The 18409-nt window shown below is 51.8% G+C and overlaps 1 long non-coding RNA gene and 1 other non-coding gene across 2 annotated transcripts; both read left to right on the top strand.

Annotated features, from left to right (window-relative positions):
* Positions 1-2857: 2857 nt before the first annotated feature.
* On the top strand, positions 2858-17262 carry LOC110121655 (uncharacterized). Its single transcript, XR_002309020.2, has 4 exons — positions 2858-3057; positions 3940-4011; positions 11508-11818; positions 14014-17262. It is a non-coding gene; the product is annotated as an uncharacterized lncRNA (long non-coding RNA).
* A 592-nt stretch (positions 17263-17854) lies between these two features.
* On the top strand, positions 17855-17927 carry TRNAC-GCA (transfer RNA cysteine (anticodon GCA)). Its single transcript has one exon. It is a non-coding gene; the product is annotated as a tRNA-Cys (tRNA).
* Positions 17928-18409: the final 482 nt, after the last annotated feature.

The raw sequence follows: 18409 nt of genomic DNA, 5'->3' as shown, positions 1-18409 counted from the left end.
AGCTGCGCTTTACAGACTTCTCTTGTTGCAGAGCATGGGCTCTAGGGTGATCAGGCTTCAGTAGTTGGGTCAGGGGCTTAGTTGCACTGCAGCATGTGGGATCTTCCCAGACCAGGGATTCAATCTATGTTCCCTGAATTATTAGACAGATTCTTAACCCCTGGATCACCAGGGAAGTCTGAGATAACATTTTAAATTCAGAATTTAAGAATATCAAGAAGGAACCTGATGTACATAGATGCAAAAATCCTCAACAGAATATTAGCAAACAAAATTCAAGAATACATTAAAAGAATCAAATGCCATGTCCAGTGGAATTTATTCTAGGGATGCAAGACTGATACATACAAATCAATGTGATACAAACACACAAACAAAACAAAGGATAAAAATCATATGATCATCTCAATAAAAGCAGAAAAAGCTTTTAACAAAATTCAGCATCTATTTATATCAACCCTCAACAGAGTGTTTATACATGGAATATATTACAGGCCATAAAAGACAAGCCCACAGATAACATCATACTCAGTGGGGAAAAGATGAAAATTTTTCCTGAAAGATTAGGAAAAATACAAGGATGCCCACTCATATTTTTATTCAACAAAGCATTGGAAGTCCTACCCAGGAATGAAGCAAGAAAAGAAAAGAAAAGCCATCCAAATTAAATTGGAACAAAAGAAGTAAAACTGTCACTATTTGCATATGATACAATATTTTATGAAACGATAAAAACTCCACAAAATGATAGCTATTAGAACTAACAAATCCAGCAAGGTTGCAGGACAAAAATCTATTGCATTTCTCCACACTAATAATAAACTATCAGAAAGAGAAATGAAGAAGACAGTCCCATTTACAACTACACCAAAAAGAATAAAATACCTTGAAATAAATTCAACCGAGGAGCTGAAAGACCTGTATAGAGTCATGGAGTCTAAGACATGGAGACTGGGGCCACACAGCCTGGGTTCAAATCCTAACACACTCACTGACCTGCTGGGTGACCCTGGGCAAATCACACAACGGCTCTGAGCCTTTTCTTTCTCAACTGTAAAATGGGCACAAAACCAGTATCTCCTCACAGGATCACGAGGCTCTAAGGAAATGTCTATTTAGACCAAAGGTCGGAGGGCCTCCAACAGTCTCTCTTGTGTGAAACTGTCCAGAACTAGGCCCTACTGATCCTGTGGGTGGATGTCAAGGGTGAAGCCTGGGAGGCAGATGGGGCTGGATGAGGACCAGGGCAGAAAAGCTAAGGGATTGCACCAAGTATTCTCTACTGGTGTGGATCAGGGAGGGGAGGCCTCAGGGTGGGGCCTACACCAAGGGCCCAGGGGTGCAGGTTCAGAAGCCACAGCAGGGGTGCAGCCTTCCTGGCCAGAATGTGTCTCTCTGGCCAGGCTCAAGTATGATGGAGTACTGCTCCCAGAGTTCTTTATCTCCCTACCAGGAAAGGAGCTAGCAGGAGTAAGAGGGAGTTGGGGGGGGGGGGCGTCTATTAAACCACAGGTACTTTACAGTCAGTGTGACAAAAGGAAGGGTGAGAGAGGGGATGAGAAGCACAAGCAGTAAGCACCTCTCAGGCTTTTAGGAGAAAGGTGTCAGAAATGTCTCCACACTGGCTAGGCGGAGCCCATAGGAGGCAAATGAATGCAAAAGCAAGCTGAGAGGGCTAATCTCTCTACTGCTGGCCCCAGAGCCCCAGGTCCCTATCTACCAGTCCTACTGTGCACAACCAGGCACCAAGACATACAAGCCCTGTCTGAGGAAGCCAGAACCCCTGTTGGGGTCCCTCAGCATGGTCACATGGTCATTAAAGACTCAGCCCCTTCTCCATGCTCACGTCCCCTGTCCCCAGAAACACCCACGGGTCCCCACGCGGGGCTTTCTGGGGCACTTGTGCATACTAGAAACTGCAATGACAGAAAGAGGAGAGAAGGCACAGACTGTAGAGACAGTCTGCATGACCGTGGGTGCTCTACAAATTACCGAAGACCTGAGGTCCTTGATGCTTAGGAGTTTGAAAAAAGGCTTCTCAATATGTAAATGGAGAAAGGAGGCCCATTGAGTAAATGGTGCTGGGGCAATTTGACATGCAACTGGAAAACAAAGCTGGATCCCTAACTCAGAAACACCACCAAATCAATTACAGACACATTAAGAACCTACATTTGAAAGGGAAAACTTTACAAGTTTAAGGACAATTTTCAAGAAGGGAATATCTTTTTTATATATAGAAGTATAGTTGATTTACAAGGCTGTGTTAGTTTCAGGGGTACAGCAAGCAATTCAGTTATTCAGTGACTCCGTCTGAACAGCTTCCTCAGACAAAACTCACTCCCTTTGGCAGGCCCCTATGTAATGCCCACTACTCAGAGCAACCAACAGTTCTGAAACCTGTAGCAACACATGGTGGTGCTCAGTGGATGTTTGTTGACTGAATAAATGACTGCAATCACACACTAAAAGCAAGCCTTGAGGCTAGGAGGGGATGCCCAATCCTGTCTTCAAACAGGAGGTCTTGATCCTGTTTGGTGTGGGTGAGTGAAATGGGGCTTGGGAAGGGAAGAGATCCATCACAAATCATTTTGTAAATAGGGGAAACTGGGTGTGTGAAGAGGATGTAAGCAGGTACATCCCAGAAACACATCACAGCAGATCCTTCAGCTGTGCCCTCACCCCTGCTTTTGGGGCATCACACTGTCTCCCTCCCTGAAATATGCTGAATAGCTCACAGGCTTCCCGGAGGGGTGGTCACATGACCTCCCCCTGACCAATCAGCGTGTTCCATCCTCCTGGACGCCTGTGATTGGCTCAGGGCTGGACAAGTGACTAATGAGGGCATAAGCTGGAATCCTGGGGAATGGAGGTTTATTTCCGTTAGGAACAGGGGATACCTGAGGCCAGCCTGTGGCAGTGGAGGGATGTAACGTCAGCTTGTGGCAGTTGGAGGCCTTGTTCCACAGAGGCAGAGCTACTTGGGTGAGGATGACAGCAGTAAGCAGAGCTGAGAGATGGGGAAAGACAATTCCTGCTGACGTCCCTGAGACCCAGGTACAGTCCAGCCAGAAGCTGTGCCCGTGGACTTAGTTATGATCATTCTCTCCTGCTTGTTTGTTAGCTTGTTTGAGCCCCTTTGGGTTTGATGTCCAGCTGGCTAAGTGGAGACCCTGGAAATGCCCCGGTGTGGGTTTTATCTGGCCTCAGGGAAGAAGTTCCACATAACATTACAAGACTCCAGTTTAATTTGGAGATTTGAATGGATATAAGCGGTATCTGTCGGGGCCAACTATTAATTCTAGGATTCCCCAAATTAGTCCTCACAGGGTTAATCCTGTTAAGGTAGTAACCCATGTCCCTTTTTAGAGGACAAGATGGAGGCTCAGAGAAGGGAGGTAAGTGGGCTACAGCCAGGAAGTGTGCAGTCAGAAAGAAGCCCCAGATCCTGCTCCTTGAAATCTGGGAGGCCACATGGTGTGGCTTGTCCATGTGAAGGGGCTAAGACACCCAGCCCCACGCTGGCTTCCCAGGGGTCTGAGAATTGGTAACTGCCAAGTGGCTGTTTTGACAGTCACAAAAGCAATTCACATTGAAGGAAGGAGGGCACCCTCCTTCACCAGACCACACCCAACCCTCTGTTTTCCCCAAGTCCTGCCCACCTTTCTCCTGCTTTGCTTGTCAAGCTCATGTGACCACATGGACAGTTCCTGGGTCACTGGCTCCCATCTGGAGCTGCTACAGGGGAGGCTCCCCCCTCATACTTGTGGACATCTTCTTCCTTTGGGCTTTGGGGGGCCCTGCTTCCTTCTTGCACATCAGAGGCATTTTTCAGAATATACAGGGCACTTCACTCAGTTTGAACAGGATGTATCCATCACTGCCTTTTCCACGTCTCCCTTGAAACTCAGCTCCAGTACTCCTTTCTCCACATTGCAGCCTCCCGTGGTGCCACAGGAGAGACCCAGCGGACAATGAATTGACAGCTCAGCACAGGAAGGCAGGTGAGAGGTGAGATCTCACAGCTGGGAAGCTCTGTTTACAATGGCCCTTGCTCTTCATGCTGCAGAGGTTGTAGCAGACCCCACGGTCTGGAAGAAGCACTTGGGCCAGAGAGCATCCACGGGCCTTTTGATGGCTGGACGATTCTGGCCATGGTGGGGTGGGGCGAGGTCCCTAAGGTTCTGAAGGCCCACTGTATGCAGGCTCAGGGTGCACAGAGAAGAGAAGGCAGAGGCCTTCCCAGAGGTGTTCACAGACCACATATACATAAGCCAGCCCGGCTGACAGGCCACAGCACCTAAGCTGCTTTCATGGGTGAAGGGTGTGGGGGCAGAGGCAGAGACCCAAGTCTGCTGGGAAACTGCTTCAGGACAGAGAATTTTCAACTGAGATTTGAAGGCTGTATCATTTAGTTATGTGTTTGGCTGAAATGATAGAAATCCATATTAAGAGTGCCTTCAACTACCTAGGCAACTAATATTTAATGTTTCAAGAAACTGTGAGAGGTGGGAGAGTCAGAGCGGGTCTGGTGGCCCAACAGTTTCATCAGAATCTACCCACCTCTCTATTCCACCATCACCAGAATGTGGGTGTCATTGCCTCATGGCTGCAAGGTGGCTGCCTCCACTCCAGCCATCACTTCTGCAAATTTAACCCTCCATCAAAAGCAAGGGTCACCTCTTCCCCTGCATATCTCTTTTCTGAAAGGAAAATCTCTCATAGAAGCCCCTGTAGACTTCCTCTAGACTTCCATTGGCTAGAACTGGGTCATGAATCCTTGTCCTCACCAATCGCTAGGTGGAAGCAGTTATCATGACAGATTTGAACCAACCTTTATTCATCCAAATTGAGCATCCACTGGAAGAAAGTGAATTGGACTGGGCAAATCCTCTGGGTGAGCAGCCAAAACCATCCTGCCACAAAGGGGAAATAACACAGGAGCTGAGGGATCAAAGGCATGGAAGCAGAGAGCAGGAGAGCAGCACATGTAGAGGTCCCGGGATGAGCAGGGATCACTGGTGGCTAATTGCTGCAGGAACACAGTCTGGGTGGGGAAGGCGGCAGGACTTCATATGGTGTTTTCTGCCTGGAGATGGGCAGGCCTTGGGCCACGGGGAGCTGCTGAGAGGAGCTGAGCAAGAGAGTGAGGGCAGAAGCAGACGGAAATCACAATGCACAAGGCCCCCTGTGCTGAGGAGCACTGTTCTGTGATGGTCAGAAATGTCACTGATAGACTCCAGAGAGCTCTGTTCAAGCAGATGATTGTAACTGGTCAGAGAGTAAACGTGGCCCTAATGAATGCATTTGCTGGTGGCAGCTTTCTGTCTCTGGATACTAGAAAGCACACACACAGCTGGTTCTTACACAGCTCTGCTGTGACACCTGCCACACCCACACGGCTCCTCTCCCAGCTTCTGGGCCTGAGGGTCAGCACACCCCGGGGGTGCCTGAAACAGCCCAGCAGTTTGTGTTGTAACTTACACGGGGGGCCCAGGGTAGGTTCCAGTTACAGAGAACAGGGGCTGGATGTGGGTGAGGGACTCACTGGTGAGTTTTGGGGGTTGGATCCCAATCCATCATCCCCTTTATGGTCAGAGTGGGCAGCCTCTTGACACCAGCCAGGATGTTTGCTAAACAGACAGGCTCTGATGCGTGCTCACCCAGCACTGGACCTGGGGATTGGGGAATGGAGGGGAAGGATGGCTCTTCTCCACGTGATGCTCACCTTGCAGGGGGCACACAGGTGACCCCACAGAAGTGTCCTTCCTTATGACCTGGGCCTCCTGGGCCTGACAGGTGTGCCTTGACCCATGGGACCACAGGCCCCGGATGCACACATGGGCAGGTGTGGCTATAGCTGAGAGGACAGTACCCCTAGTTAAGGCCCCCCAATTCCCAGAGAGTCACATCTAGGAACTGAGGTCAAGCAGCCAATTCCGACCTTAATGCACAAATTGTTATCATCCAGGGGCCTGATTATTTTTTATTAAACTGTGTGCTCAGTTCCTCAGTTGTGTTCGGCCCCATGGACTATCTATCGCTTGCCAGGCTTCTCTGTCTGTGGAATTTTCCAGGCAAGAATACTGGAGTGGGTTGCCATTTGCTACTCCTACATCTTCCAGACCCAGGGATGGAGCCCAAATCTCTTATGTCTCCTGCATTCGCAGGCGGGTTCTTTACCACTAGCACCATCCACTTGCAATCCCATAGTCAAGCCCTTTTCTCAGCATCCTTGTAACCTTCAACCCCTCAGCTTTTATTTCTCTCTGGGACCAAGTTCTTAGCGTCAAACTAGCCCCATTATGGACATAAGTACTGTCTTTTTCATGTCCCTTCCGTATCAGAGGCCACTCCCCCTCCCTCCCCTTATCAAGGCCTTCACACAGGCCAGCAGGGCTGTTTTCATGCAGTTCTGCAGACTTGTGAGCTAAGGATTTAGAATAAGGAGGAGAGGAGGGGCTGCCCCTCAGGGCAGGGCAGGCCAGCTGGTGGAGATGAGGCGCCTGTAGCACCTCAGCCAGCTGAAGTGTCAGCGGCAGGAGAGCAGCAGCCAAGGGCCGAGTGGGTGAGAATAAGTGAGTTAAGTGTGTTGATTCTGCCTCTGGATGGTGGGCCCTGGAGCAGGGCTTCAAGTGTGGAAGATAGAGGGTCTCCAATGCCTGGACCCCCACCTTCTAGAGATCAGGGTTGAGATGTGGCTTTGAAATCAGAACACTGGTTTCAAAGCTGGTTCCCACCACTTGGTAAGGTATTTAAAGCCAAACAAGCCTCCATTTTCTCATCTGTAAAATGGGAATACTGCCCCTCTTGGGGTGGGTAGCGGGGTAAATGAGGCGACAGGCAGAGCACAGGAGCTGGATGGGCTGGGAGTGCTCCCAGACTCGCTGCTGTGGCTGCAACGACCACTGTCTTCCGGGGCAGGGTCAGCAAGCTGTTCCCTAAAGGGCCCTGTTAGGCTTTGAGGGACCTGGGGTCTGCTTCAGCAATAGATCGTCCAGGCTCTCACCCCTGATCACTGAGACACAGGTTATCAGATATAATTGGCTCAGAACAGTGTTAGTTTTAGGCGCCCAGTATCATGATTTGATATGTGTACATGCTGTGAAATGATCACAAGAAGTTCAGTTACCATCCACCACCACTCACAGCTACACATTATTTTCTTGTGATGAGATCTCTTAAGACCTGCTCTCTTAGCAACTTTCACATACACAATGCAGTGTTGTTAACCAGTCACCTTGCTGTATACACAGCCCCAGGGATTGTGTGTCTTACAGCTGGAAGTGTGTGCCTGTTGACCACCTTCACCCACTTCACCCGCCCCCTCAACATCAGCCTCTGGTTCCCCACACCCTGTTGTTTCTGAGTTTGATTTCTTTTTTCAATTCCACATACAAGTGAGACTGTACCTGTCTTCTTCTGTCTGACTTATTTCAAGAGCATAACACCCCTTGTCCATCCACATTGTGGCAAATGCTTTTTTATAGCTGAGTAAGAGCCATTATATATGTGTATATATGATATATATCTGAGTAAGATCCATTGTATATGTGTATATATGACATATATCTCAGTAAGATCCATTGTGTATGTGTATATATGATATATATCTGAGTAAGATCCACTGTGTATGTGTACATATGATATATATCTCAGTAAGATCTATCGTATATGTGTATATATGATACGTATCACATTTCTTCACCCATTCGTCTGTCGATGGAAGTGTAGTTTGTGTCCATGTTATGGAACACAACTTTTGTTCCCAGTGCACAATGAACCCAAACAAACTGAGATCTAAAGTCTGAAGCAGAGGAAGGGTCTACAGCTGCCAGAGAGAACTCGTAACAGGGCCCAGGAGGGTCACTGAGACCCTGCTGGGTGACCGCGGGGGGCCTCTGCCCTCTCTGTATAGAGGACCACGGTGTCCTCATCTGTAGAGAGAACTATAACAGGCCCAGGGGGACCGACGGAGAGGGGCCTCATCAGCAGCCCCATCAGGACAGAGGAAGGGGAGGGAGGCCGCTACAGTGACAGGGTCCCTCCCTCTGCTCCCCACACCTTCTGAGCACCAAGCGTACATGTCCTCTGTCCCCCCAGATCACTTGGTGATGATGCATCAAAGGTCCCCCAGTCACAGGCCCCTCCCCTGTCAGATGTGTCTTCCCTCCTCCTTGAAGCCCTGGGCACCACTGCCTTCTCATCTGGCTTATTTGGTCCCTTGTGGTCAGATGCCCGGGCTCCCCCCATCCACCAAGCTCCCATCTTAGGACTGTGTATGCAGCAGGTGCTCAATGCAGGTTTAGGGCTTTGGGGAATGCTCATCGCTCTCCTGCATAAGGACGCATCTAATGGAGGCAACTCCAGCCTTCTACACACAGGGCCAGCCTAGTGTGGGGCATAAATGCTCCCACTGACGCGGATCTGCTGAAGGAAAGGGCAGCCCGGGGAGACTCTGACACACTGTATCCTGCCTGGGGGCTGGTTTCTGGGGATGAAGCTGTCCCTTGGGCATCCACAAGGAGGCCCCGGGGGACGAAGGCCGTGCTGGGCAGTGACAGAGCATACAGTCTGGACCCTGCCTCAGGGCAGCTGCCCAGCCCACATTTGGTCTTAAACCAAGGGCCCTGAATAAGGGCCCAGGGGCAAATCTGGATTTTTAAAATGAATTCCAACATTTAAAAACGAGGAGATTTCAGACAAAACTCCAGATTTCTAGCTTTGTGAGTTTTGACAAGAAATGAGAAGTCCTGGCCTCCTGGGGGACATTCCCAGGGGATGAATGGGTGAGGCTGTTCTGAGGCTGAGTGGGGGCCCCTCTGGAAGGGGCTTGTGTTCCCGGCTCGCCACAGTTCCCACCTCCCCTACGCGTCTCCCGGGCCCAGGCTCTCCCCGGCCTGTTCCTGCCTGCCCCTGGAGATGTCTGGGTTTGCAGTCCTCCTCCTAGGCCATGCAGCTTTGCTGACATGAGGGCCACAGCTGTGTGGAGCTCGTCCTGACCCCCTGGCAGGTGGGATAAATGGGCTGAGTGCAGCCCTCACAGGAGCGGTTTGTCATCACATGTCCTCCGAAGGCAGTCAGGAAGCAGAGGGGTGGGAGGGGCCAGGGCCAGGAGCTCTGTAGAGTGTCCCCTGGGCAGTGTGTCTTCAGGCTCCAAAGCTGCCCCTAAACCCTGCCCTTCTCCCACCACACGTGCATCGCTGCTCCCGGTCTTCCCACAAACACTGGCCATGAGGGGCCCGGTCCCCGGGTCAGCCCTGAGGGCCACAGTCTCTGGCCCAACTCCACCTCCGGCAGCTCCAATGGCTCAGCGTTGCTGTGAGGTGGCCACTGCCAGACCCTTTACAGGAGAAACGGAGCCTCCAAGGTGACAAGGGATGCACCCAGGGTCACAGAGACTTTGAGCTTATGACTGAAGTCTGCTGGGCCTCAGCTGGTCCCAGAGCACAGACTGTGTCCCCAGGAGACGTGCGGTCCTCAGGCCTTTACAACAGGAGGGCTGCGCGGAGTGGAGGAGTGAGTCACAGTGGGGCGGGCGCACGGCGCAGGCAGGCTCCGGGACAAGTCCCCAGAAGAGCAGTCTTGAAAGGGCCGGGGCATTGGTGCCGGTGAGGAGAGGAGAGGGTTCCTGGCGGAGGCTCAGCCATGTGAGGGCCTGGAGGTGGGCTCCAGCATGAGAAGCAGGCTCCACCTGGAGGCAGGAGCAGCAGGAGAACCCCGGGAGCCCCTGGTCTCCACTCCTCCTGCCGTGACCCAGCCCTGGCAGCTGGGCCTCCTCTCTCTCCATCTCACCTCTTCCAACGAGACAGAAGAGACCCTTCCAGTGAGACCCTGAGCCATCTCCTCCTCCACATCCTGCATTTGCTTCCCATCCAGTCTGAGCGAAGACAGGACAGGTAGATTCTACTGGAGTGGTGACTAGATTTCTCACTACTCAGGGGCACCATCATGACATGGCTCCCAAGTTAAAAAAAATTAAAATGGGGGAAAAAAAAAAACCCAGACTGTTAGTGGTCTGAATGAGCATGAGGTGGAGTGGGTCCCTTTGCTTCCTATTGATGATGGAGCCCTGGTCCTAGAGGGATGGAGAAGGGGCACTTGATGGACATGTGGCCTGTGTTTGGCCCTTTCATCTATTTGGTATTTTATCCTCATCACATTTCTCTGAGCCCCTTTCTGCATCGGGCCCAGACCCTCACAGAGCTCACAGGCTGGAGAGGTAATCATAATGTGATCACAGTCCTGGGGGCCCCAGGTGAGGCCAGAAGAGCTGTAGAAAGGGTGGGGATCAAGAAGGGCTTCATGGAGGAGGTGATATCTGAGCTGGGTCTCCAAGGATGAGGCGTCATTCCCCTGGAGCCTGGCACAGAACAGGAACTAGATACATGATAAAAGAATGAGTGAATGAATGAATGAACATGCACCCTCCTAACAGACTGAGGTAGGCAATAGCCCAGGCCAAGGCATGAAGCACAAGACGCCCTGGGGGAGAGATGGAAGGGGCTGCAGTATGAGGCCGCCTCACCCTTTACGGGCATCTTGCTGCCACTGTGGTCCGTGCTCTGGCCGACTGGGGAGACCTTGTCTGTCCTCTGTTCTGGGATCCGATTCTTCCTTCCAAGCAGAATATCCTGTCACCTCCTTGTGCCCGTATGTACCTGTTCCTGCCTCATGGGAAGTTGTGAAGAGGAGGGATGGATTGGTGTGCAAAGCAAGGCTGAAGGAGGGTGAGGATGATGGGGAACCCCTAGAGGTGGGACCATGACTGGGAGGCATGTTACGGCGGGGAAAGGGCTGTGCCTTGGGCCTCAAGCATCCAGCTGGGAGTGGCTCCCCCACAAGAGGTGCTTCATGGTGAGAAGGCTGTCGTGGGGCCGGGGCTGAACTCTGTCTGGGACATGCTGACCCAGGGAAGTTCAGGCGCCACTGGGACAGAAATGTCCAGGAGGAGCTGGAAGTAGGGGACAGAGGTGCAACTGAAGTCAGGGTGGGAGCCTGAGACTCAGAGGAGGGGCCCAGGGATGCAACAGAAGGGGCCTGAGATTAAGATGTCCCTTAACTGCGGACCTCAGGGTGGAGATCGTCCTCATTTCACAGTCTGCTGGGGCCAAACACAGCTGGGCCCAGGGAGGCCACTCAGTTAACAGCTGCTGACATGACCCAGATTCATGCATTTCCACTTCAAGTGACTGAACTAGAATCTGCTAAGCCCTACAGGTTTGTGGTCCAGAATTAGGATTATAAATAAAGGCAACATACAGACTGGAGAAGAAAGCTAAGAAACCACAGAGAGTAAGACTCTCGACATGCAGCTCACTGTGGCCCCCGGAGCCTTTCCACTGCCATTCTCTCAGCCTGGCACTCTCTGCCCCTACGTCACTTGTTCTCTAAACACCTCCAAGAGTTTGTCTTCAAATGTCCTTCCTGTCTCCCTTTTTCTCCTTGGAACATCTTACCACCTGACTTTGCCTGTACATTACTTGTTTTCCTCTGTCTCCCTCCAGGCTGTGTGCTGTTGAGAATGGAGACTCGCCGCTTCACTCCGTCCGTGTGCTGGGTCTGGAGTCCACCCCCTACACAGTAGGGCCTCAGTGAACCTGCACTGCATGTGTGGACGCCGAGGCCATGGACAAGAACGTTCCAGGCAGTGATGGCGAGTTGCCGACTCATTGCTTGCTGAGTCTCTTGTGTGCCCGGCACGGACCCGGGGGGCAGGCCCAGCGCTGACTTGGGGGACAGGCTTGGTGCTGAATGAGGCACACAGGGAGCACAGAGCCGCTCAGGAGGACATGTGCTATGGGGACACGCAGGCCAGGTGAGTCAGGAGTGCAGGGTGCGGAGGAGAGGACCGGGGTGGGGGGGAGTGGTGGGAGAGAGGGCAAGTCCTGCAGGCCCTGTTGTCCCTGTGAGGACCTTTCCATTGGGCAGGGGGAGGCACGGCTGGTGTGGAGCAGGGAGTTGGGTGCTGAATACTGTGCAGGAATGAAGCAGGTGAGCCCTGGGGAGGGTCTCACTGTGGAGGGTGCACCTCCTCTGAGGAGGTGACACTAGAACTGTACCCTCTACAGGCCATTTCTACCTTCTGTTAACTTGATGCTTTGCTTTTGCAAGCAAAAACACTCTGTGTTCTGCAGCTCCTCAACTCAGCCTCCTGCTCCCCCGTCACCCCCTGCCCCCACGGGAGTCCTTCCAGGGCCCACTATTTTTTTGTGTGGTTTCTTTTTTTTTTTGCTGCATCATAGGGCATGTGGGATCTTAGTTCCTGGACCAGGGATCGAACCCTGGCCCCTGACAGAGAAAATGCCTAGTGCTAACCCCTGGATGCCAGGGAATTCCCCCAGGGCCCGCTTTTCACATACAAACCAACCTCCTCTTTAACTAGGCTCACACTCTGAACCACTGCCCACCTGCCCTGCCTCCCAGGGTCAGACTGTAGGACACTTGGGATCCCCTAACCCCAGAGCCAATGAAGTTGCTCAGCCCAGCCAGTCTTCAGCCTGCTCACCCTGCCTGCCATTCCCTCTTCAGCAACGCGACGAAGGCTTCCTCTGCCCACAGCTCCAGCTCCTCCGCCTACTGACGTCCCCATGCCCCCTGTGTGGTGAAACCCCTCTTCCAGGACTGTGAGGAGAAACTTTCATTTCAATGGTGGTTGTTTCCTGATCAGATAGCCTTACTGACCCTCAAAGTTTCTACTAAATATTCTATTTTACACCAGCCTATGAGACACTTTGAAGACATAGTAAACAAATGAAGAACAAGTGAACTATACACCTTTTTACAAAATCAAGTACAAAATATTAAGATGTATTAGAATTCCTTTTCCCATAAAATCACAGGCTCCATCAGGGTGGAGGGCATATAAAAATCACGTGGACAGGACCAAACTCCTACGAGGTCCTAACTATCCATCTCTGTAAGTTGGGAGCTCGGGCCCAGGCATGACCGAGAACCAGTCTCTGCCTTTGAGTGGAAATAGGTTGGTTTTTCAAAGCTGTTAACTTGTCAACTAAGCAGGAAAGCTGTCGGTTCCAAACTCATGTTTCTGGCAATAATCAAATTACACCACATGTGAGATGGCCTGTTCCCCAAGTTATTTGGTTAGAATCCACAGATGGTAGCAGGGAAATGTCACTGTTTCAAAACAAGCTGCATCTCTGGGAGAGAGTGGGGGTAGTGACCCTGGAATGTATCACTCCTGAATCCTTTAGTCATTAGATTTCCAGAGAAGCCCCCAGAGGGGAGAGTGGGCTGGAGCTGAGCTGGGCTGTCCCCCACAGATGTGAGGGGGGACACATCAGACAGCTGTGGTCCTGGGAGCAGCCTGACCCTGGGAGTCACAGGAAAGGTCCGCTCCAAGCCTGCTGTCCAGCCTCGGGTAAGGCTCAGCAGCTGTAACTCAGGGCCCATGGCTGAGGGGCAAAGGGAAGCTGCCCCCCTCACGCTGGGTCAGGGGGCAGACAGTCCAGGGCTGGTCTGGAGCCTCCTGTCCCTAATGCCCTTCAACCCAGAGGAGTTGCTTTGTCCACAGGGCAGAATGAGCTCAACCTCACAGCTGACATTTCCAGATCAGGACAGAGGGAGAAGCAGAAAGGGCCTGCTTCGCTCTCCTAGGACACATTCTAGAGTTTGTGCAAATCACTCCCATCCCCCCTGGAGGGACAGCCTGGTCACACAAGCACCCTCGCTGCAGAGGAGGCGGGAACTCTGTAGTCCTGGGCGGCCAGTGTCCAGATAAAGGAGGTGTCCAGTGCTCTGGGAGTGGACAAGGTACTGGGAGCCCTTGGATGCCTCAGCCCACCGCCTCTAATGCTCCCTCGCACCACCCGACCCATCTACCCTGAGCTCATATTGTATGAAATTGTCCATTAGACAGTGCATGAAGGAACTAATTCAGAAACCAGTTGAAAATTGTGGGCAAGGGGAGTGCTTTTCCTGAGTTTTGCTGACAAGTTGCTGGCGGGGTTCCATCACTGACACGGAGGCTTTCTCCCCACCCTACCTCCACAGGGCCCTCTGGTCACCAGCAGCCTGAGACGTCTTGGCCAGTGGAAGGAGACTGTGTCCCGCCCTGCTCATGGATGCCCTGCTCTCTCTGGGACTGTGATGGACAAATAGAGTGACCAGAGGCAGCTGTAGCCCAGCCAGCCCCAGCCCACACCTCACAGAAGAGGAGAGTCTGTGAGCACAACGTTCTGTCATCAGAGCCAACTACTGTCCAGCCCTGAGGTGGGGATGTTTGGAGATGGAGAGCACAGAGCACTGGTGTGGATGGTCCCGGAAGCAAGGGGGCTGGCCCAGGCCCCTCTCCCCAGCCTGGCTCCTGACCTCTGTCCTGTGTGTGCCTGACACTCCAGCTTCCTCCTGCCAGACTGCCTGCTCCCCAGTCCCTGTGGTCACACCCACACATCAGGACAACTCCCCCCACCAAAGGGGAGATCCTGACATCTGCATGAGAGTCAGGAAACTCAGCTGCACAGGGACCTGATCACACTGCACACAGGCTTTCACGGGACTTTATCCTATTTATGGGCATCTCAGTCATGATTATCACAGGCCCCAGGGACCAAAAGTTCCCCTCAGCCCTTCTGAAGATGTTGGGTAATGTCAGTGCAGGGAGGTCATACACACTTTCTGCATCTCGGCCCTGCAGCGCAGCAATTGCTGCTGTTGGAAGTCACTGTCCTTATTCTCTTGGTTGTCTTTGCATTTAGTTCTGATTTACTTCTAGTACCACATGACTGCACGCTTCTTAGACTGGAAAATACAGCCTCAATTCTGTTCAGGGAGGATGCAAAACTGGAGCATCAGGTTTATCAACAGGAATGGGAAGAACCAAAGAGCTGACGAGAACTCTCGCGCCCCCTCGCACATGGAGGACAGAAGAGTGGGGCCCCCTCGCACATGGAGGACAGAAGAGTGGGGCCCCCTCTCACATGGAGGACAGAAGAGTGGGGCAGGGGGCACGCCCAGGAGAGGCAGTCGGTCTCTGCAGTTGCAGGTGAGAGCCGAGGGGGGGCCTGCAGCCAGGCGGGCCCTCTTCTGGTCGCCAGGCCGCTGCAGACCGTCCTCTGAGCTGGCCAGGGCTTTGGATACGGTGCTTCTGAAGGCCGTGGAGGTGTGGGATACCCTCCTGAGTCAAATCTTGTCAGAGGATTCACCCCCCAACCACTGCCAGGGAGTGCATCCTGACCTTTCTTCTTGGGTCATCCATGGACTTTACCTGGGTTCCATTTGTTATGCCACCTCTTGCTGGGCAGACTATTAAATACCTTATTATTCTCAGGCAAGCCCTGCTCTTTCTGGCTGTGGCCAGAGGAAAGTGTCTGGGGACACACGCTCAGGCTGCCCAGCGTGGGAGGAGCTCCTGGTGTTGGACACACCCAGGGGCAGCTGCTTCCCTCTGGAGCTCCAGTCCTGCTGCTGGTATTGCTGGTGGAGGGAAGGCCTCAGGGCCACACGGGGGGCTGGGCTGGGGATGGCGGGCCTCTGCTCCAGGCCTGGTGGAGACCGGCAGGCTCCCTGGTCTTCTGCCCTGACTCCTGGTCCTCCTGCAGTTGTACATTTTACTTACCTCTGGCCACAGCCAGAAAGAGCAGGGTTCGCTTGAAAATATGCAGGATTATAATAGTCTGCCCAGCAAGAGGCTGCGTAACAAACGGGGCCCTGGTTGAGCCACGTGGCATGAGTGTGGACGCCTCAGGCCTTGGGGAAGGCTTGTTACGGCTGCTGAGGCCCGTGGGAGGGGACAGCCTCGCAGTGACGGAGCAGCCGTCCACCTTGTGTTCCCCTGAGCTCACGGCGCAGTGCCTGCTGCCTGTTCCCTGAGTCGCGGATCAGGTCCCACCTCGACACCAGCGTCCTCACCACCGTCACCCCGGGGTCACAGGGCGGCACACAGAATGGCCTGAGCGGCTCCTTCTGGCCCAGGTTCACCCCTGGAGACCTCATCAGTCATTTAAGGTGCTTTTGTCACTGGGATTGAGGACCATATTTTTTAGCAAATTCCTTCTCTGATGACAGACACAGGGGAATGGGGTGTTGCCCTATGAGGATTCACAGCCACAGCTCTGAGAAGTCCTGTCCCCCGAAGGGCAGGGTCCCGGTCACCATGAGTAGAGAACTACTCCCAGACTCCACACATCCACCGCAGGGCAGTCGGAGCCCTGTCCCCGGAAGAATTCTCGGGCAGCGTAAGTGCAGCTGCCATAGGAAGTGTTGAGCTTCCCACTCTCATCACACTCATTGCTGAGGCCAAAGTCTGTAATTTTCACACACTACTTGGTGTCAAAGAGAAGGTTCGCTGGCTTCAGGTCCCAGTGCAGGACGTGCCTCTGGAGGCCGAGCTGCAGGGCAGAGACCAGCCGTCTGAGCGGCCCTCGGGTGTCAGCCCTGTCATGTCCCAGGGTCCTCCAAATGGCTGCACATGTCCCCTCACTGAGGCCCTCCATCTCCAGGAAGGAGGTCTCCTCTGTGTCAGTCACCCCCAGGAGTCTGACGATGTTTTCATGGTCCAGAGCCTTCATACTGTTCACTTCCCAGAAGAGCCCTGGAGGCTGGAGGACCTCTGCTGACTCTTCCTGATGACCTTTATGGCCAACTCTGTCCCAGTCCGAACGTACTGGGCCCACTTTGGCAAATCAACCTTTACCAGTAATGTAAAGAATCGAAATTCTCAATAGCCTTGTCCCTGAGACGGCTGTGAGGCCCAGCATCATGGTGATCTGCTGACTACACTGACTGCCAGCACTAACTAGCAATGCTAACTGTAATAAATGTGCTAACTATGCCAACTATACTCCCGCATCAGGGAGTCCTCCAGGTTGGAGTGAAGGGCTCTGGATGGCAGCTCAAAATGTTACGAATTCACATTTGGTAAAAGTAGATAGGCAGGCAATTAGAAAAGCTAGCCTCACGACTTCTCTGGTAGTCCAGTGATTAACAATCTCTGGTGCTAATGCAGGAGGACTAGGTTGAAACTGGTCCAATCCCTGGTCACGGAACTAGATCCCACAAGCTGCAACTAAGACCCAGTGCAGTCAAATTAAAAAAAAAAAAAAAGCTAGTCCTATTTTAACTTTGGTTTATAGCTCCACTTTTTGTTCTCTTTGACAAGATTAATAAAGTTTAAAAATTTGTCTGCTTTTGGACATGATCTAAAAAGATTTAATTTTGTAGCATCAGTACCTGAAAGGGGTGGAGTCAGAGCTGTATAGGAACAGTTTTTATGTTACTGAAATTAAACTGACTTAAACTGAACTAGAGTGTTGTAATTTTAGGATGTTATTTGTAATCACAAGGTAATCACAAAGAAAATAGTTACAGAATATCCATAAAAGGAAACGAGAAGGGAATTAAAATGTTTCACTACAAAAAAATTAACAATGCAAAAGAAGGTGATCTTGCAGGACATGAGGGACAAAAAAGTCAAAAGACATACAGAAAAAGAGCCAGATGACAATTACTGATTACTCCTTCAGACTATTACCCCTTCAGTATCAGTAATTACATGTAAATGGATTAAACTCTCCACTTAAAAGATTGGCAGAAAGGATAAAAATATATGATACAACTATTCGCTATCTATAAGAGACTAACTTTAGATCCAAAGACAGAAAAAAAGTTGAACATGAAAGGATAGAAAAAGATATGTGCTCTGTCACTTCAGTCACGACCCTTTGTGACCCTATGGAGGGTAGACTGGCAGGCTTCTCTGTCCGTGTGATTCTCCAGGCAAGACTGCTGGAGTGGGTTGCCATGCCCTCCTCCAGGAGAGCTTGCTGACCCAGGGGTGGAATCTACATCGCTTATGTTTCCTGCTTTTGCAGGTGGGTTCTTTACCACTAGGGCTTCCCTGGTGGCTCAGGTGGTAAAGCGTCTGCCTGCAATGCAGGAGACCCGGGTTCAATCCCTGGGTCAGGAAGATCCCCTGGAGAAGGAAATGGCAACCCACTCCAGTACTTGCCTGGAAAATTCCATGGACAGAGGAGTGCCCCCTGGAAAGGGATAGTCCATGAAAACAGGAACCAAAAGAGAGCAGCTGTGTCGTGCTAATATCAGACAACATGGACTTTAAATCAGAAAAGTTACCAGAGACAAGGATTAGGAGGTTCAATACAGCAAGAAGATAAAATCACGGTCATTTACACACCCAGTGACACCATCAAAACTCATGAAGTAGAAATGGATAGAACTGAGGGGAGACATAGTTCTATACAATAGTTGGAACCTCCAATACCCTACTCTTAGTGATGCATAAACAACCAGACAAGATGAATGCATAGGTAGAGAATGTGAACAGCACAATCAGCCAATTAGGTCAAACAGACAAACACTGCTGCAGACACCTGTTCTTCTCAAGGGCATGTGGGGCCTTCTCCAGGACAGATCACAGAATAGGCCACAA

Source organism: Odocoileus virginianus, chromosome 7, assembly GCF_023699985.2.
Source record: "Odocoileus virginianus isolate 20LAN1187 ecotype Illinois chromosome 7, Ovbor_1.2, whole genome shotgun sequence".
In the NCBI taxonomy this organism is placed as follows: domain Eukaryota; kingdom Metazoa; phylum Chordata; class Mammalia; order Artiodactyla; family Cervidae; genus Odocoileus; species Odocoileus virginianus.
This window is presented reverse-complemented; position numbering and strand designations above follow the sequence as displayed.